The following is a 27,725-nucleotide window of genomic DNA, read 5'->3' on the forward strand; positions in this document are numbered from 1 at the left end:
AGTTAAAATCTTTATTTCCTGTTCAGATCCTTAAATACAGCACTTATGAGGTTTCTGCCTGAGGGCCCGTGGTTTTCTACTTTGCTCAGGCCTGCGTTTAAGCAGAAACTCAGGCAAAAGGAGGATGGGGAGGGATTGTCTTCCTCGGTATTCTTCTGGCCTTTGAGGAAGAAATGAAAAGAATTCTGTAATCACTCATTGACATGGCTTCCGTGTATAAATTTTTGAGCCTCAGGCTCAAGAAAACAGAGTAGGGGAAGATATTCAGGAGGGAAATTATTTTACACAAAGGTAACATTTGGCAGGTATCATAGTGTGTGAGAAATAAAGACTTTTTTTTCTTTTTGAGACAGATTCTCACTCTATCGCCAGGCTGGAGTGCAGTGGCGTGATCTGGGCTCACTGCAACCTCTGACTCCCTGGTTCAAGCGATTCTCCTGCCTCAGCTTCCTGAGTAGCTGGGATTACAGGCACGTGCCACCACACCCAGCTAATTTTTGCATTTTTAGTAGCGATAGGGTATCACCATGTTGCCCAGGATGGTCTTGATCTCCTGACCTCATGATCTGCCCGTCTCACCCTCCCAAAGTACTGTGATTACAGACGTGAGCCACCGCGCCAGGCTGAAATAAAGACTTCTTAAAGCAGAAGGCAAAGGCACACGTCTCTGGAAATTCAGAAGTGTTATTTAGTGATCTAGAGAATATGGGAGGAGACATGAAAGACCTCTGTACAGAATCATTCATGTAAATATTCACCCAGAAACTCAACTGACTGAGGCCATAATTCACCCTTGGGATGCCGCCAAAGCAGCTCATTGGATCAAAGCTATGAACCAAGAGTTGTTGCCAGCGAATCAATACTGCTGTCTCTATAAGTATCCACCTTATATCTTTGTGACTGCATCTAATTTTTAATAAGCTTATAATCAATGATTTTTATGATTTTATCATTTTTGTATGAATTTCCAGAAAGGCTAGTTCAAGTAAAAAAAAAAAAAAAAATCCTGAACATTTTCAGTTGGAGAGTGTTTAGGAATAATTACATGTATATTAAGCAATATTTTTCTGGTGAAGGTATATATTTTTCTCTCCTTCCTTCCTTCTCTTCCTTCTTCCCTCCTCTCTTTATTTGATTCCAGAGAGACTGCCATAGGTTTACCAAATACCTGAATAACCCTTTCTTGTTTTATCTGACCCATTCATCTTGTACATGTATTTATTATGATATGAGCACAGAGACTTTTGTTTTCTGTTTTAAACATTTGTTTTTGGATGTTTGGTGGATTGCATGGCTGAAGAATGCTTTGACTAAGAATTTCTAAACACAGATTATGGCTTTGGGGAGAGACCTCTTTCGTCAGTGCCTCAGGTTCCTAGTCTCCACTGCTGACATGCAGTCAGAATGAACTAATTCACTCCCCAGTCTAGACATCTGGGTCACTTCGTGCATATGCTGTGAAAAGGCCGCTCCTTCCCTTTCTTCAGCCACTACTTGGCACTACTCAGGCACTTTAGAAGCAGTGACTCAGGAGACCAGCAGGTGGCACATAGGAACCAGACTACACACTTCTGTGGCCCAGGACAAAGAGATGGAAGAGGAAGGATTTCGTGCAAGGCCAGCTAGCTGACCTCCTCAGTGTTGGTGCATTGAATGCTGCCCGTGAGGACTAGAGAAATCTTCCTGGACTGCAGGACCTCAGTGATTAAAGACAGGGAGGCGGGAAGGAGGGCAAGACCACGGTGACACTAAAGGATGGGGACATTACAGTCAGTCTTTCAACCTCTGCTAATCCTCTCCCTTAACCCCTTACCTCATAGGAGGGTTGTACGCTGAAGGACATATTAGAGGTAAAGCAACAAGTCTGGTGGGGGAGCTCAACATTGGTAGCTGTTAAAATAATTATTATCTGGTTGGGTTGAACACAATCCAGTGGTGTTATTTAGGCATTTTTGACTAATCTAGAGGTTGTATGCAGGTGTTTCTGACTCATTCATCTGTTCATTTGTGTTTTCGACCAGTGAATATATATGGAGTAGGTTCTCTTCCCTTTGCATGGCCTAAGTACATGAAGATGCACAAGGCCCAGCTTCGGCTCTTCAGGAAAGCAAACAACCCACTTTAGTGAAGTCAGCAGGAGAATGAGAGATAGGTCATATGGAAAAACCAACAATTTAACTCGATAACCAATACTCTAGGCAGAATAGTTAGGTTTTGGGATGATGGTTTTGATGGTAGGGAAGCTAGGATAGGATAAAAGGACCATTTGCAACCATATATAAGGAAAGGGCATTTATAAACCAGAATAATTTCTAATTGCTAAAATAATCACTATGCTCACACATTCTATTTAACCTTCCTCTTTTAGCTGGATCTACTATGGGGCTTTTATAGAAAGCAATACTTTGAGGGTAATTTAGCCACTTTGAAAAAAGAATATATACAATATATGGAGGTTATTTTTACAGCGAACAATGCTCAGTTACTCCTTGTTTCCAGAGTAGAAGAGGAAAAGGAGCTTTACCTAGAGCAAGAAAATAGAAAGGACTTTTTAGCACTGAGAACATTAATTCCTGGTGAGTTACCCCCAGAAAATGTTGTTTTTGTTGAAGGCCTTTCAGGAAGCAGAGATTTTCATCTATCTGGAGTAGTTTAGATATGGCTCTCTTAGGGAAAAGGGATACACAAGAGTGATTTTTTTTTCTTTTCCCTGAAGTCTCACTCTGTCGCCCAGGCTGGAGTGCAAGGGTGCAGTCTTGGCTCACTACAACCTCCGCCTCCTGGGTTCAAGGGATTCTTCTGTCTCCACCTCCTAAGCAGCTGGGATTACAGGCGTGCACCACCACGCCCAGCTAATTTTTTGTATTTTTAGTAGACACAGGGTTTCAACATGTTGGCCAGGCTAGTCTCGAGCTCCTGACCTCAGGTGATCTACCCACCTTGACCTCCCAAAGTGCTGGGATTACTGGTGTGAGCCACTGCGCCTGGCCCACAAGACTTTTTTTAAAGGCCCTGTACATACTTAGGATGAACAGAATCTGTATCTTTTCTAGAGAAAAGAAAGACAAGGAATGGCTTAATCACTGATTTTCCAATAAATGAAGGCCTATCAACTGGAGAGAAACTGTTAGATAAAAGAGAGAGAGAACTAAAACAAGAGATCTACCCTAGGAGGAAGCACCATTTTGATTCTAAAGATTGTGGGAGTCTCTTGGGGTAAGTAATGAGAAACTATGGAATCTCTTAGTTTGGGGAAAATAGGTTCTCTTCCTCTTATGTAAATGGGCAAATTTTTGGTCACAATTTCAATATGTGCTTATTGGCTGAGTTGGGTGGGATGTTGACAAGATCACCTCTAAGATTTTCATGCTCTGGAAACTTCCCAGTGGTGGGGTAGACCTCATTTCTAAGTTGGCAAAGATGGTGAACATCTAAATGAAGCCTTTGGAATGAACTAGGTTCTTACAGTCTCATCACAGACTAAAACCCACATTTCCACAAATCATTTAGGAATAATGCATCCAGCTACAGGTGAAGTTCTAAGTGGAAATGGACCACCCCTGCCTTTGGTCTTTGCCAGCCTAAAGCTAAAGTGGTAGAAAATATCTGAGACTTTTTATAACGCAGAGTATGGATTTTACTCAGAGTGCAGAGGACAGAATTGCACAGGATCTAACGGCCACAAAGTGATTTTGGTGAATATTCAACCACTGTAGGAGAATTCTAATAAATAGTCAAGGTAGAGAAATTGGTGTCTAAATCCTAAGACTCATGCTCCCTTCTGAAAAAAAAATTGTATCTGCAAAGATCAGTAGCCAAGCGAAGAATAATAACCATATTTATTAACATCTCAGCAAGCTCCCAATTACAACAATACTACCCCACTTGCCCTGTGAAAAGTGTCTCTGGTTAATTTGAAACCTAGCATGTGGCTTAGGTTGAAGGCCACAGGGGAGCCAAAGAGCTTCTTCCTAACAGGGAAGGTCCTGACTGTCCTGATCCCCACACAAGAACAAGAGTTCACAGAGCAAGAAGCGGACAAGGAGACACAGGCCTGCCCTGGCAGGCTGGTCCTTCCTCAGTCAGCAACAGCGAGTGGAAGACGAGGTGCTTGCAGCTGCCTATTACTGTTCAACGCTGTGCCCTTACCCGATGAAGGTCAGGCTCTGGAGAGCAGATTAGCAACTCTTCCTCTTGTGTAAATGAGCAAGCAACAGGGTGCTGTGTGTATAATCAAGGCGGAAACAAGGAGATAGGAGGAAAGTCCTTTCAACCAAATGCCCTCCTTGACATTTCTGTTACCACTTATGTAACCCAGAGCACTGTCCATCTGACTAAATCTGAACATTAACCAAGAATAGCTTCATTTTAGCAACCTTAAATGAAAATGAACTCTGGAAGGAGAATTTGTAACACTTTTTCCTGATTTTGTTGTTGTTCTTGAGCTTTAAACTCCTTAAGTTGGATCTCATTTTAGATAAGGACTGAGGTTGAGAATAGGTTCAGAAGTCCTTATGGTCTCTTTATATTTCAATATAAGACATTTCCTTCCCTAGCATGACTCAGAAAAGTACATGTCAAAGTGAATATGGGAATTATAGAAACCCTAATGGCGAGGAGTGAGGGCAAAGTACTGGGCTAACAATTCTCCCTCAGTATCACCTGGACTGTTAGTAATTGCAAAAATAAGTTTGGAAAGACAGACAAAATTTGTGTCATGTATACCACAATCAACCAAACCATCAAATATTTCTCTTGCCTGTGATCATGACATTCAATCATCAGGGGAGAGTTTAATCTAACAACAGATTGACAAGAAAAGAAAAATAGAGAAAAGTAGTCCAGGGAAACTAACTGTGTCTTTATGATAATGGCAGCTTCCTCTTGCTGGGTCATGTTGCCCTTTTTCAGGTCTAGAAACCAGATGCTACTATAGCAGGTGCCAGGCCAGCAGCCCCCCACTGTCATCATCAGCACCCCCAACTCCCTGAACATCAGACAACGTTGTGTCACTAACTGCCTCTACTTGGAAAAAAAACGTTAGTCCAGAAGTAAACGAGGCCACCTGGAAGAAAACCAAAGCTGGGGAATGGCTGTGACTGACTGATTTGCCCTACCTGAATCTTCTGAGCCCCACAGCTTCAGCACCAGTGCTTGGGCACCCTGGCATCCAGAATGTGGAGGGCTGGCCTACTTCGAAGGCAGTCATATACATGTCAACCTTCCTTCTGTCCCCTGTGCCCTCTGTTTTGCCATATCCATGCCCCAGCTGGCCTCCTGGCTCTCCCTACCCATGCCTGGGCTCTCTACCTCTTGCAGATGAGCTGCCTGATCACATACACATTGGCTTCCACCCCGACACTTTGGCTCCAGCAGGCAGTGGAGCTTTGTAACCATCATCATCAGCCTACCCTCTGCTCTCTACTGGGCTTTGGATTTTTCTTCTAGAATAATTTCCTTAGAGCTGTATTTCTATGGGCTTATTAAAAATGCAGAAATGCAGTTTTCCTGAATGACTCAGTCAGAATATCTGGCAGCTGGGCCTGGGAATTAGTACTTTACCAAGTCCTCCAGGTGATCTGGAAGTCCACAGAAGTGGAGAAACGTGGCCTTGGGGAATAGCTGTGGTTCTCCTACAGTTCCGTGTTCTATGATGGAGGCTGTACCACAGTGACTGCTGTCAAACATGTTTATCACATCTTCTAGAGTGGAAGGATGATTCCCCAACCATGAGCCTGTTATAACCCTTCCCCAGCTTAGAAGAAATATTTCTAGTGGCTTTTTGTGTGTGTGTGTGTGTGTGTGTGTGTGTGTGTGAGAGACAGAGTCTCACTCTGTCACCCAGGCTGGAGTGCAGTGGTGCAATCATGACTCAATGCACACCACCACACGAAGCTAAGTTTTTAATTTTTTTGTAGAGACAGGGGTCTTGCTTTGTTGCCCAAGCTGGTCTCAAACTCCTGGTCCCAGGTGATCCTCTTGCTCCGGCCTCCCAAAGTGCTAGGATTACAGGCATGAGCCACCATGCCTGACCCTCCTGTGACTTTAACTATTATTTCTCTCTTTGGCGTAGCTCTGAGTGTCTTTCTCATCCCACGTATACTCCTAGTAACTATAGCTAACATTTATTGAACACTTGCTATGTGCCAGGCAATGCATTAAAGGCTTTCCATGTATCAACTTACCTATGCTTAGGCAACTCTATGGAATGGGTACTATCAATATGCCCATTTTACAGATGAAGGGATGAGCTTACAAATGTTAAGAACTTGCCTAAGGTAACTTGCCTAAGGTAACTCCACAGTTAGCAGGCTGTAGAGTTGGGGGTTGAACCCAGGTTAGCCTAACTCCAAAATTTTTACTTTGTTTTACTCCCTCTCCCAGGAGATCTGGATCATAAATACCAAGCAAATAGAATCATGAAATCCTGTAATTTAAAAGTGGTTTTAAACCTTTTCACTACTAAAGATTCCTTTATATTTTTTCTGTCCACTGCCATTCATTAATGCATATTTTGATAGATTACTAATCCGAAAATTGATATGAAATATATAATTTTCAATGACTTTTTGAAATGTTGAAAATAACTCATGAGCTTCTACAATTTCCTTTGAGCTCCCAGGAGTTTGGAAACCTAATTATTACCCTCGTTTTACAAATGAGGAAGCAGAAATCCAGGGAGGATAGTGGCTTGCTAGTTATGGAGTCAGGAACAGATATAAGGTTTCCTTCTTCCCATCCAGGGGCTTTGTTATTCAATATCATGCTCAATCAATCAATCCATCATTCAAGTTGTCACTAAGCACCTACTATATGCCTGGTAGGCAAGATGATGTGGGGGATACAGAAGAACTGCCACTGTAGCTTCTGTATTCAATAAATTTACAGTCTATTTGGGGATACAAGGCTTAGACATAAAAGGCATTACATAAAATCACAAGATAGCATGTTTCTAAAGCAGTGTTTCTCATCCTTGGCTGCATATCAGAATCACCCAGGGAGCTTTCCAAAGCTCCAGAAGCTTCCAGAAAAAGGATCTTCAAAGTTGGAGGCCCAGGCATGTGTATTAAAACAAAACAAAAAAAAAAATAGCCCAGCCAGGATCGAGAACCACAGTTGCAAAGTAACACATTTCACAATAGCAACTTCAAAAGTTCCAGGAGTAAAGACAAGATCGGGTGGGGGGGGGCTACAATGGTCAAGGGACCGCTGAGAAATAATGAGACCTTGGTTTGGATGGAAAAGGTTTGGCTGAGTGGACAGTGGGGGAGGGAAACCACCTGAGGAAGTCTAGAAAGGAATCAGGGGCTTGAGGAGAGAGAAAAATGGGGTTGATGAGTGGCCAGTTTCGACTGGTGGGGCATGCCTACTTCCTGGAAGTAGGCATGGAAGGGAAGGGTACAGTCAAAGTAGGTGGGGGGGGCCTCTCAAGTCAGTCACAGGAGCTTGTTTTTTAAAATAACTGCCTGCAGGTTCTGGAATAAAGATCTTATATAACTCATGTGCAGAATTAACCATTCAGAGAAGCATTTTCTTTCAAGCGTTCAGGATATCCGAATGATCTTGCAGAAGTCCTCACTCTCTCTAGAAAAAGGAAAGCACTGGATTCTCAGATGACAGGACTGGAGTTGGGAGAATGGACTTAGGAGGAAACAGGAAGCGGGGCAATCGCTCCACCTGGCAACTGGAACCTGCAGCGCCCCAGAGCTGTGCGTGGGGAGGAGAGAAACTGGAGGCAGTAAAAACGCTGGGTGTGGGAGAGAATAAAGGGCTGCAAAGGGCAGGTCTCTGCTTGGAAGTGAGTGACCAGGGTGCATCAGGAGGAGGTTCTGAACTAAAGAGCATAGGATAGATCTTCCCGGCCTTCCAGAGGGCAGAGTTGCAACTCCTGCAGCTCCTACTGGGGATCTACAACAAAGTATGGCTTGCTTGGAGACAGCTGCAGTGACTGCACTAGCAAGTGTGGGTTCCCTGGGAAGCATGCATGTTCTCCTGGGATCCCAGTGCAGTGTTGGCAACGGGGAAGCTGTAGGCTGTGGAGAAACTGAGGAGATGCCCCAGATATTGTCCCATCTTTTGAGCCAGAGGGAGAATATTGCAGGGGCTGACATTTATTGCTTTCTACCCTGATCGTATTCCTCCGCTGGTGGTTGAGAAAAACTTGAAGGGAATAGGTTTACAGAAGCAGTTTTGGTGGCAGTGTCTAACCTAGAATGAGGGTGGTGAGGCAAATCTGGGTGCTTCACCAGATGGATGAAGTAAAGAGGGTCTGGATGAGGCAGAAGGCAGTGAGAATGGGGAAGGAGGCCTGGAACTCCAGCTACAGTCTTTTCATATGGAAAGTGTCACGGAATAGATCAGATGAGGTACGTAAGTGTGTGCAGACCTAAGATCAGATGAGGTACGTAAGTGTGCGCAGACCTAATGTAAGGATATGTGTGGCTGTCTACTACCACTTTATACGTTTGTTCAAAACTTATGAACCCCACTGGTTAAAAGGCTCCTGGAATCCCCTGGAATATGATGGAGATGCAGGATCAAGGGTCCCTCTGGGCTGACTCAGATCTCTGAACAAGGGTGTATTAGTCTGTTTTCACGCTGTTAATAAAGACACACCTGAGACAGGGAACAAAAAGAGGTTTAATTGGACTTGCAGTTCCACATGGCTGGGGAGGCCTAAGAATCATGGCGGGAGGCGAAAGGCACGTCTTACATGGGCGTGGCAAGGGAAAAATGAGGAGGAAGCAAAACCGGAAACCTCCGATAAACCCATCAGATCTCGTGAGACTCATTCACTGTCACGAGAATAGCACAGGAAAGACCTCCATGATTCAATTACATCTCCCTGGGTTCCTCCTACAACACGTGGCAATTCTGGGAGATACAATTCAAGTTGAGATTTGGGTGGAGACACAGCCAAAGGCTATCAAAGGGTGAGACAACAGGAGCACCGCGGGCACTCTCCAAGGCCATTCCAGGACCAGCATGGCACTCTCCTGCCTGTGTTGGGGAAGAGGGATGCTGGAGGCAGGAGGGCAGGAGTGCAGTGTAAGTCAGAGGAAGATTTACCATGAAGCTAATAAAGCTCAAATTTTAGGGCCTCTAACTTGAACAGGTCTCCTTCAAGGCCTTGTAGTTAATTTTCTTTTCTTTTCTTTTTTTTTCCATAAAAGGTCTCCCAAACTATACAAGTCTCATGGCCTCCAAATCCTGCGTCTGCCCGCAGTCACCCTTATCGTGACTCTCTCTGCTACTTATACGTCGAAACAGGTTTTATTATCCCACTACTTGCTGGCATGATGTATTGTTGAAAAATCAGCTATTGGCTTAACCAGGGCTTCCATCTTACACAACCCCAGGGGACCCCTCATGTCTGTTTAATTGGGAGCCCGTAGAGTTTGTGCTATGTCTATGCATCATTCTTTTGTTGCTTGCATTTTAGATTTTTTTTTTTTATGATTTTCAGTTTCATGATGGGTATCTAGGTGTGTTTCTTTTCCTTTTTTTCTTTCTTTCTTTCTTTTTTTTTTTTTTTGAGATGGAGTCTTGCTCTGTCGCCGAGGCTGGTGTGTAGTGGCGCGATCTCTGCTCACTGCAAGCTCTGTCTCTCGGGTTCATGCCATTCTCCTGCCTCGGCCTCCTGAGTAACTGGGACTACAGGTGCCTGTCACCATGCCCAGCTAATTTTTTGTATTTTTAGTAGAGATGGGGTTTCACCGTGTTAGCCAGGATGGTCTCGATCTCCTGACCTCGTGATCCACCCGCCTCGGCCTCCCAAAGTGCTGGGATTACAGGCGTGAGGTGTGTTTCTTTTTATTTATTCTACATGGGAATTATGAAGCTTTGTCATTAGCAAATCAATATGTCTCATCAATTCTGGGAAATTCTCAGTCATATCTTTAGATATTGCTTCTGCCTCTCTCTCCACTTTCTTTTAGGAACTCGGATTAAACATAAGTCAGACCTTCTCCTTCTGTCTGTCTTGTTTCTTAATGTTTGTTCCTCCTTTTGCATGTTTCTCTTTTTTGTGCTTCATTTTAGACCAGAGGTTGGCAAGCTACTGCCTCTGGACCAAGTCTATCCCACTGCTTGCTTTTGCAAATATGAGTTCCACTGAAACACAGCCATACTGCTTTGTATACGTCTTGTGTGGGGCTGCTTTCACATTCTAGTGAGAGAGTTTAGTGGATACAACGGAGACGATACGGCCTACAAGCATGAAATACTCACTATCTGTCCCTTTACAGAAAAGTTTGCTCCCTCTTGTAGGAAATTTCTTATCTTCCAGTTCACAAATTCTCTCTTCTGTCTTTATTCTTCTGTTAACATTGTCCACTGAGTTTTTCATACTGGTTTTTGCATTTTTTATTTTAAATGAACCCTTATAAATCTGGCAGGTTATTATTATTTACAATTTCCTGTCTATGATGATATAGCATTTAAAAAAAGTATTAAACATAAATTCCAAAGCTGTGAGAGACTGAAGATATAAACAATGTGTTATGTCTAATATCTTTAGTCTTTACAGGTTGGTTTCTGCAGTCAGCTTTTTTTGGAGAATATGAGCACAAATCTTGCGAATGTAAAGAGCACAAGAGGTATCATTGCCCATATTTCCAAATATTAAATTTTTTTATTTTAAAGGGCAAAACTAGACAGTTAAATTCAGTTCAATAAATATACAATTAGTCTGTATCATGTCCTGAGTAATAAATATAAAGTAAATATATTTTCTTTATATTTTTTTTGCTTTATTATTTTAATTGTGTCTAGCTCATTGTTCTTGAAAAACTATCTGTGGAGGTTCTTTGAGGCCTGGGATTAAAAGGTGTTTCTCCAAGGAGACCTTGTTAGTGATCTGCCTGGTGCCTATACCAAATTTTGGAAGTTCCCTGGACTACCCAACCTGCAAGTCATCTCAGAGATGGTTCACGGCCAGAATGTCTCAGGACTATTTTTTCCCCTTATTTTTCCTGTTGCTAAAAAGATTAGTGTTGTGTTGGAGAAATTCTGCTCTAGACTGTGCAATCATTAATAGCGGGGACTGAGTTCTTTTCATCATTGAGTTCCTGCCACCCAGCATAGTACTTGGCCTAATACTTATTGAATGAGTGAGTGAATAAATAAATAGGTTCCACTGGTTTTGTTTCAAATATGTCTTTTCATCCTGTTTCCCGTTCTCATAGTCCTGGCCCCCATCACCTTTATCTGGACTGTTACAATGTAATAATCTCCCAATTGAGTGGTCCTCAGCTGAGGGAATATTTTAGAATTCCGGTGGTGGGTCAAACACATATGTTTTTAAAAATCTGGGATGAGTTGAGGAAATCTCTAGTTTAAAGTATTCTACAGAATATTCTAATATGTACCTTCAGTGAGAGGCACTCCACACCAACTTGTCTTCAGTTTTGCCCCTCTTAAGTTCATCCTCCCTACTTCACTCTCCTAGAGAAACACTACAGGGGCTCTTTATCACCTATAGCATAAAATCCAAGCTGGTTAGCTTGGTTTGCAAGGGCTCCATCCCCTGCCATGTACTCCATGCTTTAGTGGCACTCAACTTTGTGCATTACCGTCTTGTCACATCCCATCTTGTCTCCCACGTCTTGCTTTTGTTCAGGCTATTCTGTGTGCCCACAGTCCCCTTTTTGTCTTTATTCATGGACATTCTCCTACTTGCTTTGTAGGACCCAGCTCAGCTTCAGGAAGCCTCCCCAGGCCCAAAGACTGGGTTAGAGCTTCTCCCTCCTGGTGCTCTGGTTCATTAATTACATAACCAAGTCTATTATATACAAAGTATAATCTCCTACTAGAGTAGGAGTTCCTCAAGGGACTTAAGGTACTCATCTTCGTTAGCCTGGCACGGTGCTCAGAAAACAGTAAGAATAAAATAGGTATTTACTACTCAGGACATCATACAGACTTATTGTATATTTATTGAACTGAATTGGGCTGTCTAGTTTGCCTTTAAAACCAAGTGTTTTAGTATTTGGAAATATGGGCAATGATACCTCTAGTGCTTTTTAAATGCACAAGATTCGTGATCATATTCTCCAACTGAATTCAGTTGTTTTCAGTTGTATTAGGGAGAAGATGAGATATAACTTGGGGGTTAAAAAATAAATCCCAGGTGAAATAGAAAACGGAATGATTTTCAAATGAAGAGGAAGAAATGCAACTATTAAGAATCCTAGGCTGGACACGGCAGCTCACACCTGTAATCCCAGCACTTTGGGAGGCTGAGGTGGGTGGATCACCTGAGATCAGGAGTTTGAGACCAGCCTGGCCAACATGGTGAAACCCTGTCTCTACTGAAAATACAAAAAATTAACTTGACGTGGTGGTGGGCACCTATAATCCCAGCTACTCTGGAGGCCGAGGCAGGAGAATTGCTCGAACCAGGGAGGCAGAGGTTGCAGTGAGCGGAGGTCACGCAACTGCACTCTAGCCTAGGCAACAAGAGTGAAACTCTGCCTCAAAAAAAAAAAAAAAAAAAAAAAAAAAAAAAAGAGAATCCAGCATCTACAATCCCACAATGGATATTATACAAAGGTCGATCTGCCTGCACAAGTTGCATGGATGAGGGAGGCTCATTCTTCTGTTCAAGTCTGGTTCTCTTTCTTATCCTTCTGTCCTGCCTAACATCTTGCCCAAGCCTCCTGGGGAGGAGATGAATATCACATCTTTTCTCCTCAAAGACGCAGTGCTAGAGAAACAACCAGGAATGACAGACTTGTGTGCAGGTCCCAGAGAAAGCAAGGAGAGTGTGGAAGACTGTCAGAGATACCTGCTCTTTGGGATAGAGAAGCTGTGATGCCCCCTCTAGTATGAATCTGGGCATCACTTAATTTTCTGATCTCTTCCAGTCCCTATTCTGTGTAACAACCAATGGGATTAATCTAGCTTTCCTCAAACTGATCCCAAATGAAAAAGAAGATGAAGTCTTCTGGAAGTTTACTGGGTGGCAACAGATGGATTAAAGCTAGCCATACTGTATTTGGCTGCCAAGTTCTTCTCAGGGGGACCTTGCCCGTAAGTTGGAGCTGTAACTTCACGCCAGTCCCAGCATTCATGTTACTTTGACTTCTTCCTTGGTTTAGAGCATTTACATGCTTCTAACCCAGATCAATGTCAGAGCCATAATTCTTGAGAGAGAACAGAATCCATAGTCTGGTGTCATGGATCAGTGGGTATTTAACAAATGTCAGTTGATAATGTTTATAATCATGAAATGGAGAAAAATATGTTTTTTTGGCACTGTCTTGAATAGATGTAATCTCTACCCTCTGCTAGAAAACAGAAACGGAAATAATACGAAGATTCCTAGAGAGAAAACAAAGAGATGGCAGAGATAGCATCTCATTCAGGAAGCTTCAAACTGAAAGGATCTGAGTGAGGACAGCTGCTACAGAATTCCACGACCTCTGCAAGACTTTCCGCCCTTTGAAGGAGATGATGGCCAGATATCAGCTCGAAAATCATGGCAAGCTCAGTTTGGCTGGAGAAGGAAGAAAGAATGCCCATGGCAAAAACAAACAAACAAACAAACAAAAAACCCACAATCTGACCCATTGATGAATAAGCAAAGGCTTTGATATACAGAACTGCTCTTCCACACAGATTCTCTTTTATTCTTGGAAACTACTGGACACCAAATGAAAAAAAAATTCTCCCTCCTAACATGACTCAGCACTTTAGATCAATCTACTAACTGGTACTCTTCTATTGCCATAAAATAGTGAAGGGAAGATTTGATGACAGAAAATCTGGGTTCAAGTAAATATGCCATTTCTGGCTGTGTGATTTTAGGCAAGACGCTTAACCTCTCTGAATTTAGCTTTCTTGTGGGTAAAATACAGAAAATAACAACATATGTGAGTTATGATAATTAATTGAGCTAATGTATGTGAAGGTGTATTTTGCCTCTAGATGGTCATGCAGTTTAGGACATTCTGTCTTTGAATGGTCTAAGGAGGAGAAGAAAGTGAAAGAATGCTGCTAATGAATAAAGCTGCTTCCAAACCCCATCCACTCTTCAAGAACACACAAATACATCCTGATTTATGCAGACTGGTGTCGGGGGCTGCATTCATTAGCCAATTTAAATAATTTTATATCTTAAAATAATTATGGCATTTGTAGTAGTGTTTCCCAACACATATGAGGTCTAAAGCAAAATGCCCCCAAAGACAACCACATGCAATCATTGCATTCATTTTACATTTTTAATGAGTCTCCCTGTTCCCAGAGCTCTGTTGCTATTCCCAGCAGCCCGGGTTCTGTTTTGTGTTCCTTCATGGGTAGACAGGGCAACCTGCCTGTTTTCTTGTCTCCATTTGCATTTTAACTTCATAAGAAGACAGGATATGGAGACATAATCTCCTCTCAGGAGGTTTTTATTTCTACAAATTACCAGGTACAAGTATCTTGTTAAAAATAGCCATAAATAAGATAAAACAGGAGTATGTGTTTGTTTCTTGCCTGAAGCAAGCAGTGCAGGTTTTGCCCTGCTACTTGCTTACAATGAATTTAGGGACTGAGAGTAACTTCCCTTCCCTGAACCTACAGTTCCTGCTCTGCCCTCCATATTCAGAAAACAGTATTAGAAGGAAGAGAAGGGGCCAAATATCCCTGGCTTCATCCAGGTGGAACAATCCCACTCCTCAAAGCAATCCAAGGGCTAAGAGTGTTTTAATAAAGATTGCAAATGAACAGCACCAGTAAAGAATTTGGCAACATATAACACATATAACACACTTAGGAAACATACACCAAATGTACACCACCTATTTCTGCAGCACATAATCTTTGGTTAGGCTGTAACTGCCTTAAGGACTTTCCCATCTAAAGTTGTATCAAATATGAGCCTTACCATAATGCTGTCGGGCCAGGAAGGCAAGTATTATTTCTAACGGTGGTGCACAAGGTCCCCTACCATCTTATACCACACTGCAGTGTGCCCGCTTTTGCTTCCTAGGTTCTATCCACACTGGCCTTTCTGTTTCGTGAACACATCACTCTGGATCCTACCCCAGGACCTTTGCATTGGTTGTTCCCTCTGTGGAACACTCTTCCCCTGGGTCTTTAAATGACTGTCTCCCCACCATACAACTATCCACTGAAATTCCTCCTACTCAAAGAAACCTTCTCTGCCCACTTTAAAGAAACACTACCCTCATCTACCCCTACCCCAACACATGCTTCTCTATTATCTTACCTTGTTTATTGTCTTCAAAGGCCTTACCATTCTCTGGAATCATTGCCTTTATTTATTGGTCCACGGCCTCTGTTCCCCTGTAGAATGAAAGGTCAAGGAAGGAAGGGACTTTGTCTAGTTCACTGCTAGGTTCCCAGCATCTAGAACGGTGCCTGGCACACAGGAGACGCTAAAACACTATTTATTGAGTTCATTTCAGTTTGGTCAATGAGGAAACCAAGATCACAAAGATGAGGTGACTTGTTGGGATCTAATTAGGGCAAACCTGGGACATCTCCTAACTTTCAGACCAGTGCTTTTCTCTCTAGGCAGGGAAGTTTACTACTTGCCCACTGGGTAGCCCAGAATTAACATGTTGCCCTTTGGCATGACACAGGAAGTTGAGATTTCTTGTCTTCAGAAGTAAGCATGGACAGTCATCCTGTCAAGATATGTGTGTGTAAAAACTTAACCCAGGGCTCAAAGGTGCTGTTTTGCCGTATTTTCCTGGGATTTGGGGGTTTGGGTCCCATCTAGAGTGCACTAATTTTGAGAAGCAGCGTGAAGGGATAGAAACAGAAAAACTTGGCTTGGTCCTGAGCAGGCCATTTATTGCTGGGTGATATTGGACAAGTCTATCACCTTCTCTTGAAATTAAGGATAATGTAAGCTTTTACATGGCTGCCCTGAACTGAATAACCCTGAACACATAAAATATCCAACCCAGGTCCTGGGGTACAGGACGCATTCAGCGCATACTTCGATGTTTCTCTTCATCCACTTTGTTGTTGTTTTCAGAGACAGGTCTCGTTCTGTCACCCAGGCTGGGATTCAGCGGCATGATTGTAGCTCACTGTAACCTTGAACTCCTGGCCTTAAGCAATCCTCCCACCTTGGCCTCCCAAAGTGCTAGGATTATAGGCGTGAACCACTGTGCCCAGCCCTTCATCCAATTTATGATTGATGCCTCTTTAGGATATGAGCTGAGTTTCTCTTTCTCTCTCTCAAGCTCTCAACATGTCTTGAAACCTGCTTTACTATAAACGCAAGTGGCTGATTGATATCTGGTGATTAACTAATGATGACAGAAGGAGGGAGGTGACTTTCTGGGGTGACTAAAATGTTTACACTGGGTATTTATCATGCCGCAGTTGAGTTGGAGATATGATCTTGGGGGAAAAAAAAAGACTAAAAATGTGACTGCCTCAGTGCAAGTCACGGCTAGACAGAGAGCTCGGCATGCCATCAGCACTGACCTCATGCCGATGGCTCTCAGCACGGAGAAGGCCTGTCAAGACGTGCCAGAGGCTCCATCATCAGGCCAGGGCAAGAGCGTGAAGATAAAGCAGTACGGAAGAGGTAAAAGAAGAGAGATCTAGGAGGTGAGTTTAAATTCCAGGTCCTCCAGGTCAAGTTTTCAGAAAAGGTTTTTTTCTTCTGTTTTCCTTGTATACCCTGGAGTTTTAAGCATGGCGTATTTGGAATACAGTTACCACAGGAGAATGCCGGAACTCCAGGGTGAAAAGAGAGGCAATACTTAAGAAAATACGATGTTCTGCCTCTATGAAAAAGCTTGACAGTGTTAACATGCAGCAAACTCAATAGGTTTAATGGGTCGTGGTGAACTACACCCACAGGCTTCCAACCAGCTCTGAGAATAATACCTGCTTTCTCATTGAGTTACAGAGAGAATCAGTATGGGAAAGTGTTCAGCTCTAAGTCACTCCATAAATACTAGGTGTTTTAATGATGACAGTTTGGCGGTGAGCAGGGTCAGTGCAGGGAGGATGTCAGAACAAAGTAGGCTGATCTTCCAACGCTCGCTCCTGCATTGGCGTCTGGCTCTTAGAGCTCAGTTACTTACTCAGCTGTAAATAAACTCTGAGATGCAGCAGCTCAGCTTCATTCCCTCCCTGCCCTTCTCTTTTGCCTGAAAACATCAAGGGATTGGATGGAAACAAACCATGCAGCAAAAATGTGCTGAAGAGGAAAGAGACTCGTACACTTGAAAATCGCCTCTAAATAGTATTTCTCAGAGGTAAAGCAGTTTGAAAATATGTACGTATAAAATACACTGAATCAAACAGCAGAGAATCTACTGAGCACTGGTATAGATCCCTTTCTTCATCAACACACATGGTCTGTGACAAAAGTATTTATTTGACTACATAGGATTCAGGGCAGAGAAATAAAACCTGCTCAGTTAACTGAAGGAAGGCAGCAGTCTTTGTTCTGGCTCAAACTATGTTGCTTGATGGTAGCATGTAGACATACGAAAATAAAGATGATCAAACAGAAGAGTGTGATATATAGACAGAAATTTTGTGAGAGAAAATCTGTACCATTTTGGAAGAGGTGATTATAAAGGTTCCAGGTGCTGCCGCAGCGCCTGGGTCCACACGTCATATAACTTGACATCTTCATTTACCATTTCAACCCTCTCATCATTTCCTCTGCATCTCCAGCTCCTGAGCTCAATTCTTTGGCGGACATGCTTATTCTCTTTACTAACAGGCAGTCAATATTACATCATCCAGTTCTCTGTGATTCCTTTCACACGATAAGATATATTTGAGCAAATTCTGTTGGGACTTTGTTTTTCAACTCCACGATGCCTGGCAAAGTGAGGCAGTGAGAATGCCATGCAAAATACTGAAACTTGATTGGATTGCAGCCCAGACAGCGTGACTACAGCAACATGCTTACCCTTCTTTATATGAGCTGGTGGCTGTAAGACATCCATATGCTGCTACTTGGGCTTCCATCCAAGATGAATAAAGAATGAATGAGGGGGAAAAAGATAACAAATTAATTAGGATTGTCTGTTAATTGAGAGGGTTTGACATGGCTACCTTGTGTTCAACAGATCATGCAACCAGCAACATATTAGTTCATGATCAAGAAAGCAGAACTTAGGGTGAAAAAAAAAAATAGAGAACAGCACTACAGCAGGGTTTCTTAGTCTTAGCACCGTGTACATTTTGGGCTGGATAATTCTTGGTTTGGGGGGGTCTGTATTTGGCATTGTAGGGTGTTTAGTAGCATACCTGGCCTCTACTGACTAGATGCCAATAGCACTCTCTCCGCAAGTTGTGAAAATCAAAAATGACTCCAGACATTAGCAAATGTCCCCTGGGGAGCAAAGTTGCCCCCAGTTGGGGACCACTGCAATACAGTAAATAATACACATCCTGTAGTCCCTCTTTATGTCTCATGTCTTTCCTTTCCCAGTGACCTACTTGACAGGAGCTTGTTGTAAAGCTACAATGAGAACATGATACTCAGACATGAGACAGAAGTGAGATGGTAGTTTATGAGAATACAGAGTGTGACACTTCTTCAAATCATCGTGACTTAACCATGTCCTGCCATACGTGAGGATGTCTTCGCTGGCTCTGAACATTCAGAAGAACGTGAACTTGCTGAAAGCCTAGCCCCTGTGGAGGGGTTTTCAGCTGTTTCTTAAGAAAAATTGACCTTTAAAAATAATTTCTCTTCCAAGATTTTTTTTTTTCCTTCTTGAATTAGTTCTTGCCTTTCACTGCAGCAAAATGGCACTTAATGGATCTTTGAAATTTAATATGGGATAATATTTCAAACTCTCTGAAGTTTAATAATAGCCCTCTGAAATGGTTTAGAAATGGGATTTGAGAGGAGAAAGGGTTTTATTTTTGTTTTAAAATTTTACTCTGCTATTTTAGTGGATGAGCAATCTGATAGGCTCCCCTTACCCCTTTTTTCTTCCCCTTATTCTTAGTGAAGGACAAATGGATAATGTTACAGAACTTTGCATATACTTAGCAATTTATCAGTCATAACCAACTAATCTATAGAAACCAGGTAGCAGGAGGCAGGCTTGTTACTGGATTCGCAGAAATGATTCCCAGTGTTTCTCTTTTTACTTCTGTAAATAGACACATTGTACCTGGCACACCAAGGTCCTCAAAGTACCCCTCTTGAAAAAATGATCCCTTAGAGTGTTGTGATAAGTCATTACTACTGTTTCCATCAGCAGACTCACAAAAATCCATGCGTACCGGAAATGTTTACACTAGCTCCATTTTCTTCTCTGAAGCTCGGACTGGACACAGAGTAGTCACCTAAACCTATGTATTAAATGGAATTAAACAGAACGCAGACAGCTACTCTGACCACCACCACTCAACCACCAGCCCCTCCATTAGCACAAACGACTTTCATGTGTGTTTTCCTTACAACAACCTTGTACTACAGAGGACAGAGCAATATCTCTACCTCATTTTACAAACGAAGAAGCACCATTTATGGAGGCATGATAGTTTGCCTTCATTCTTAAGCAAGTAACTGTTGATGCTGGAATTAATTAACTTAAGCATCACTGTTCAATGAGAGATACCAGGTCTGTCTTCTGTTGTGGGTTTAAAATAGCTTATCAGATTTTCTGAGCCCTGGATACATTCCTTAAACCCATTTCATACTCTTTTTCTCTGCTTTGCTAGTCAGCAGGGAAGCTTATCGTTACTAATATAATTAGGTTGAAACTGCCAAGAGAACAGAAACCATTCCTATCTTGTTTGCTAGTACAGAACCTGGCACACAGTAAGCACTCAATAAAAATTTGTTAAATAAATTTGTGGAAAGAATTTGTGTATTTAAAGAACCTTAGAAACTTTGGGCCAGGCGCAGTGGCTCACACCTGTAATCCCAGCACTTTGGGAGGCCGAGGCAGGTGGATCACAAGGTCAGGGGATAGAGACCATCCTGGCTAATGTGGTGAAACCCCTCTCTACTACAAATACAAAAAATTAGTTGGGCGTGGTGGTGGGTGCCTGTGGTCCCAGCTACTTGGGAGGCTGAGGCAGGATAATGGTGTGAACCCGGGAGGCGGAGCTTGCAGTGAGTGGAGATCGCGCCACTGCACTTCAGCCTGGGCCACAGAGCAAGACTCCATCTTAAAAAAAAAAGAAGAATCTTAGAAATTTTGTTATGAAGAAAGGGGTAGCCTAGAGAGCAGATACAAATATTTCCAGGACTGAGAGGCATATTCTTCACTTCATGTGAATAGAAGTAAATATTCTGACTGGGCTCACGCATCGGTCTCTGGTGAGTTTTAATTAGTTCAAGTTGGCCCATGTGATGTGCATTCACTTTAGGAGCACTGACAAATGTATTTTTTTTCAGTATGAAAAGGTGAGGACAGATCACGGGCCTTGATACCTTTATGAGGCTTCAGGGAAACAAAACATCATTAGCATTTCTTCTCTTTTAAATTCAACATGCACAACTTAAAATGCAGATGTAAATTGCAGTTATTTTTGTGGATATCCTTACCTCATTCCTACCACTTCACCTCTGCCTTGGAGCTAAGTGGCTGGAACCTTTGGCATTCCTGCAGGTGGAGCAAAATCTCCAATGGAGGAAAAGCATCCTGAGGTTGACACCCTCCCCTTCCACACCTCCCTGCTGTCATGGGTGGATGGTGGAAGTCAGGGCCTCCTTCCCAATGAAGACTGTCACCCACAGAGAGCAACTGTGAGAGTAATTACAGCTCTGGGTGTTGCAATCAAGCCAGGAGGAAAGGAAGGAAGACCACTGACTAATCAAGGTACCTCTCCCCAAGTTTTTCCATTCCTGATTTGGGCTAGACAGTAAAGGTGCTGCCCTTCCTCTGACAATCTTGTTCCTTGCCCAGATCCTCATTTTCCAGGGTCTGGGGAGCAGCATCTTCTGTGGTGTGTAGAGTTCCATGCTGCCTGCCTTGCCCAGATGGCTGGGAGCCCACGCAGCCTATATCTATAGATATAAACTACGTGGTTCCTCTAAAATGGTGGTTCTCAGCTATACGCAATTTTGTCCCCAGGGGGACATTTAGCAATGTCTGGAGACATTTTTGTTTGTCACAACTGGGGCAGGGGATGTGCTACTACCATGGATGGGTAGAGCCCAAGAATGCCGGTAAATATCCTGTAGTGCACAGGACACCTCCCTATGAAATGCAAAACAAAGGAAAACATAAAGGCAAGCCCATGAAGAGTGCAGTTTGTTTAGGTTTGCTGAAAGGAGGCTTTTTAGTGATAAGAATGTCAAACAGCTTTCATCTGAAGGCCTGTGCTTTATAGTGAGTTCACAAGGCCTTGGGTCAGCAAGTACAGGGCATTCCCTGTGGTTTAGCCAGTGTCTGTGGCACAGTGCCTGGTGCATGGCATACTTCATGAATATATCCTAAAGTAGGCATTGTAATTGGGACTGTAGTGTCTATAATAGGAAATTGACTCTTAATTAACTGGTAAGGAGGGGACAAAGAAAAACAATGTCACAAAATTTGAGAGTAGGACACAGCCGGCAGGTCAGTTAGGCTGTAGGACTTCATGGGATTGGTTGTCCAGAGAGCAGCCAAATGTTTAGAGATTTAAGGATCAGATGTTACCACTTAGGGCAGCTCAACCTGAGAGGAAAATGTGGTAGAGGCCATAAAGCCCATAGACTTGGTCCTGGTGCTTTCCCCACCCCTGGCCTTCCTCAAGCCTCTAGCACTGAAGGCTCATACCTTCAGTGGCTTTTGAGGTGCTTGGGGGAGGCTGGTTCATCAGTGCTCAGGAGCCAAGATCTTAAGGTCAAAGCCTGACTCTTGGCTGGGTCTGTCTTGCTATTTTGGTCTGTCTCGCTTTCCAAACATTTTATTTACTATTTCCAGGTTAATTTTCCCAAGTTAGTTCTGACATGTCAACCCCTTATTCTAAAACCTTCAACAACTTGCGATTGTTTACTAAATTAAGTTCAAACTCTTTGCTTATATGGTGTTCAAAGCTCTTTCTATTCTGGCTCCTCTCCGCCTTCCTTGCCTGCATTTTCTCCCTCCTGTGTCCTTTCATCCCTTCCATTCCCCCCGTTGCACTGCTTCTCTATACACACCCAGAGCTTCTGTCAAGCTAGACAATTTGCTTTTCGTGAATGAGCCCATGCCCTCCCATCTCAGTGCCATTACCCTGGGGCAGGCAAGCAGAGTCATCCGCTGGCCTCCATATCACCTTAATGGTGGCTAACCTCACTCCTATGCATTTCTCCCTTCACTGTGTTAATTTCAGGGGTTCTTCTGCTCCCATAAATATGCAAATCATTCAACACTAATGGAGTCAGAATCCAGGAATAAATACCCACTTGCTATCTACTGCTTGCATAGAGAATGTATGTGAATTAAAGAGATAATGCTGTCTGTGAAATGCTTTCATCTTCCTAGACTGAACTACATTCCTTCAAAGTATTATTCAGATTTCACATTGGCTCCCACATGTGCTTAGCATAGCGAGGAAGACCCCACCCGCTGAAAGCTGAGGCCTCAGTGCTTTGCCGAGCCACGGTCGGAGCAAAGATCGATAGTGAAGGTGCTGAAAATGCTCTTGAATTTATCATTCACTTTAGATGTAAGTGTTAAATCTAATCAAAGGTTTTCTCTGCCAGGCTGCTGTCCTGTGTTAGACACTTTTCTCTCTTCAGGAGGTAAAGCCCTTGAGAATTCTAATGCAACCCCAATTTTATGGGGGCTTTGATTAGATATGTCATCATCATTGTCCATTATGAAAATAAATTTTTTTGAATATGAAGAAAATACATGAGCAAACGTCAGTCCTCAAAGAGAAAGTGTGATGGGTGGAGAAAGTGGGAAAGTTTGCAGTATAATCAAGAGTTTGGGTGGCCTTGTTCAACAAGAACTACAATAAATACTCTTCGAAGATAAAGGCACAATTAAAAGGAAATTTTCATTCCCACATACAACCTTTGCTTTATGGTTCCCCCAAACTAGAAATTTTCTTTTGAAACAGTGAGAAAGAGGAAGGATTGCCACAATAGCAATAAGAACAATATCTTTCTACCTCAAGCACCCACCACCTAATAGATAATTTTCAAAACTTTTTTGAAGTTCTTTTTTTCCAACTTATCTCCTATTTCTGAGCCTTTCTGGGGATGTCTCATGTACATTTATGGATGAGGTGCTTTCAACTACTTTGTGTTTTGTTTCCCCTATGCCTGTGGTTGGGCTACTGATGCCTCTTGAGCTAGGGATGCATGCCCATGTGGGCACTGGGCACCAGCTCCGAGACTGAGGCCACAGATCTCCATCTGCAGGGCTGTAACTGCTGCTACTAAGTGGCCCAGACCCTCCTAAGCTGCACTGGGTTTTGTGCTGAAGAACGGGGCAGAGATCTTTCTCCCCATTGTGGGAATTCCTCAGTTACTAGGATACAGAACAGTGCTGCTCGTGTACCTAGAAATCAAAGAGGTTTTTTGTTTTGTTTCATTTTTGAAAACAAGCTTTTTATTTCAATCCCCTCTTCAGAAGATTCAGAATGGGCTTTGCAACAGATGCTTTACTATCGCACTAAAATGTTCAGCATCTGCTCTCTACTGAGCATTGTTTTTGAACCAGACTTTTATGCCTTAATTCTTTCTTTAGGATGAATTCTTTCCCAGGAGGCAATGAGGCTTCTTATAGAAATAGATACACAGTAGATTGGCCCCACCACACATATCTCAGTGTTTAGCTGAACAGGGCTTAGGCCTAAGATGGAACTCTTGCTACATATAGAAGATGGCAATCTGTGAGTCTTTTAGTCCCAGACGTAGTGTAGGCTAAAAACCAGTCATAAGACTTATTAGTTTTATTCAGAACTTCTTTGATAGGAACAGGGCCTCACTTAAGCTCACAAACTAACAGGTGACTTCATAATGTAGGCACTGAGGACAACTAAGACCCATAGGAGCTGTATTTGGGCAAGCTCTGGGCACAGAAGCTACTCTCTCTTATAGGCTGTGTGATCTTCTCTCTGCTTTTACAACCCTTCTCCCTCTTGTTCTCTCAACCCCCTTTCCCATGTTTCCCTGCATGGCCCCAAATGGCCATCAGCCCAGATCAATGTGTCCTCCAAGGTCCATCTAAATACAGCCCCTGTTGATTCCTTTTTTTTTTTTTTTTTTTTTTGAGACAGAGTCTCACTCTGTCACCCAGGCCGGAGTGCAATGGTGTGATCTTGGCTCACTGCAACCTCCGCCTCCTGGGTTCAAGTGATTCTCATGTCTTAGCCTTCTGAGTAGCTGGGATTACAGGTGTGCACTACCACGCCCGGCTAATTTTTTTATTTGTAGTAGAGACAGGGTTTCTCCACGTTGCCCAGGCTGGTCTCAAACTCCTGGCCTCAAGTGATCCACTTGCCTTGGCCTCCCAACGTGCTGGTATCACAGGCATGAGCCACTGTGCCTGGCCAGCCTCTGTCAATTTTAATTCTTGTAGAAGAGAGAATAATTAGGCACCAGTTGACCATAAGATGGGTTAGTTTTGGTTTGGATGTCCACCCTGTTTAAATCGGCAGTTCCTGGGGGCATGTCATGTATGTAAACATTGCTTTTTCCCCTCCAACAGGAGGTTTGAGAATGAGTCTGTGGGAAAGACAGGTATCCCCCTCCCCCAATAGTTACTATGCTATGGAAGGAAGAGGCTTGTGCTGTAAGGACACTCAGGAAAGGATTGTGGGAAAAATCTTGAGTAAAAAGGTCCTTGTGGTCCTGGACTCCAGGATCCAGATGGAAATTGGCCATGTTATAAACTAGGGTTGCTGTCCTAGAGGATAATGACACACCACTGAGCCAGAAGCCTGAAAAACATCCTAATTGTGAACTTAAAAAAAGAGTAAAAAAGCTCAGGGTATATATTCCACTCCTGCCTCTACTGGGTTAATAGATTTTCAAGAGAAATCTTCTAATCCTTCTGGATATAGTTTCTTCCTCAAGAGGACTTAGGCACTGGAGGAATAAATAACACTGAGAAAGTTTGAGTTCCCTTCAAATGATGCTGCGGCTCCACTGTCTTTTAAAAGCTACTGTGATTAATAGCTCTGATTTTTTTTTTTTCTTTTTTTTTGGGACAGAGTCTCGCTCTGTCTCCAGGCTCAAGTGTGGTGGCGTAATTTCGGCTCACTGCAAGCTCGGCCTCCCGGGTTCAAGCAATTCTCCTGCCTCAGCCTCCCGAGTAGCTGGGACTACAGGCCCGTGCCACCACACTCAGCTAATTTTTGTATTTTTAGTAGAGACGGGGTTTCACAATGTTGGCCAGGATGGTCTCCATCTGTTGACCTCGTGATCGGCCCGCCTCGGCCTCCCAAAGTGCTGGGATTACAAGCATAAGCCAGCACGCCCGGCCCTGAAATGCTTTTAATGAGTTATTCTGTCTGGGTTTATGTAGCTTTGAAAGAGTTAATATTTCACCCAGGAGGTTGTGGAATTGCATTAGCATGTGTACTTATTACTGCCTGAATCTGCAGCCGCAGGTTTCCTGCGTTTTCAGCCGAGGGCTGGCGGCTTTTACGCTTAGGGCTCTGAGATGTTTGAGCAGAGCAGAGCACCAGGATGGTAGCTCTGAGGACAGCAGTGAGTTCCGTTGATCCAAATCAGGAAGAGTGACATTAGCATCTCCATAGATTTCTAATGAGGGCGTTGAGAATGCCACGGTGGGCTGATGCAGAGGCAGAAGTGGTGGGCACCCAGGTCGGGGGATATGAGATGGGTCAGGAAGGTGCTTTTACCCCTTGACAGATTAAGAATTCATTTCCTTGATGTAAGCATTCTTTTTCATTTTAGAACAATAGTCCATGGACAGTGGTATTTAATTAATTTGTTTCATAAACACATTGTGCTTGCCATGGACCAGAACTGTTTTAAGTACTTCATAATTATTGACTCATTTAATCCTCATAACCTGTGAGGTAGGTAAAATTATGTGTATTTTACAGATGAAGACACTGAGACTCCAAGTGGCTAAGCACCATGCCCAAAGTCACACAGCTAGTCAGTGACAGAGCTGGAATTTGGATGCAGGTACCCTGGCTCCAGCATCTAGGCTATGAAATCCTATGCCGTGCATAGTGATTCACATTGAATTACTAATGTCTTTGTAAGGCTAAATTGATCATATAACTTTTCAGTGTCTGCCAGAATATAAGGGAGTGGGATGGTTGGTGGAAGCATAAACGCAGTGGGTCTTGATTGGAGGAGAAGCAATGATGGGAGAAGAGGAAGCGTAATATGGAAAGTTATAGGTGAGGAGAAAGTCCAAAAGAATTGAGGAATGCTAAAGACAAGATTTATTCACCTCACAATTTTGCTATGGGCAAGCTCTCTGACCCCTAACATTTTCACAACAAAATTGGACATGCGTATGATATCAACAGAACCCTTTCAAAATGGAAGCTATGTCACACAGCCAGATTAACCACCATTTGTACACTGTTCCCTCCACTGGACTCTGGTGCTTGTATAACATAATGTATTTTCAGATACAAACTTAGGTTTATTCCCTTGTGCATGTCCTTGTATTCTTTGCCCTTCAGTTGTGGCATCCATGGCCTTAGAGAAGAGTTACTACAGAAAAAAGAGAGGGAAAAAAAGAACCCATATGAGTTTCAAGAGTCAAAACATTTTAAAACAGCTTTATTGACATAAAGTAAATAATATGTATTGAAAATAGGCAGTATTATGAGTTTGAACATATGTAAACACTCATGAAACCATCATCACAATTAGCATAATAAACATGATCAAAAGTTACTCTATGCTTTTATAATTCCTCCTTCCTCCCTCTCACTTTGCCCTGTATTCCTAGAAGACCCCTAATCTGCTTTCTATCACTATATGTTAGCCTGCATGCTTTCTAGAATTGTGTATATATAAGGAATAATACAGTATTTATTCTTTGTCTGGCTTTTTTCCCTCATCATAATTGTTTCAAGATTTATCCGGATTATGGTATTAATAGTTTATTTCTTTTTATTGCTGAGTAGTATTTCACTATATGACTACAACATGGTTTGTGTCTTCATTTACCTATTGATGAACATTTGGATTGTTACAGATTTTGGCTATAACAAATAAAGCTTCTGTGAACATTTGTGTACAAGTCTTTGTATGGACACATGTTTTAATTTCTACTGGGTAAATAGCTAGTAGTGAACTGAGTCATGTAGTAGGTGCATGTTTAATTTTTGAAGCATCTGCCAAATTGTTTCCCAAAGAATTTTCACCATTTTACATTCCCACCAAGACTGCATGAGCATTCTCATGGTTCCACATCCTTGCTGACACTTGGTATGGTTGGTCTTAATTGCAGATATTATAAGAGGTGTGTTGTGGTATTTAATTATGCGTTTATTTTGCACTTTCCTAATGATTAATGGTTGTGAGCATCTTTCATGTGTTTATTTGCCATCTGTATATCATTTTTGGTGAGGTGGCTGTTCAAATCTTTTGCTCATTAAAAATTTTTTAAAATTAAGTATTGAGATTTTAAAAAATATCCCGGGTCCAAGTGCTTTATTATCTATGTGATTAGCAAATATTTTCTCCCTATCTGTGACTTGGTTGTTTTTTTCATTCCCTTAAAAGTATCTTTTGAAGAGCAGAAGTTCTTAATTCTAATGAAATCCCATATGTCAATTCTTTCTTTTATGGATAGTGCTTTCAGTATTGCCTAACCTGAGGCCACAGAGATTTTCTTCTATGTTTT

This window comes from Macaca thibetana, chromosome 4 (genome assembly GCF_024542745.1).
Source record: "Macaca thibetana thibetana isolate TM-01 chromosome 4, ASM2454274v1, whole genome shotgun sequence".
Taxonomy (NCBI): Eukaryota; Metazoa; Chordata; class Mammalia; order Primates; family Cercopithecidae; genus Macaca; species Macaca thibetana.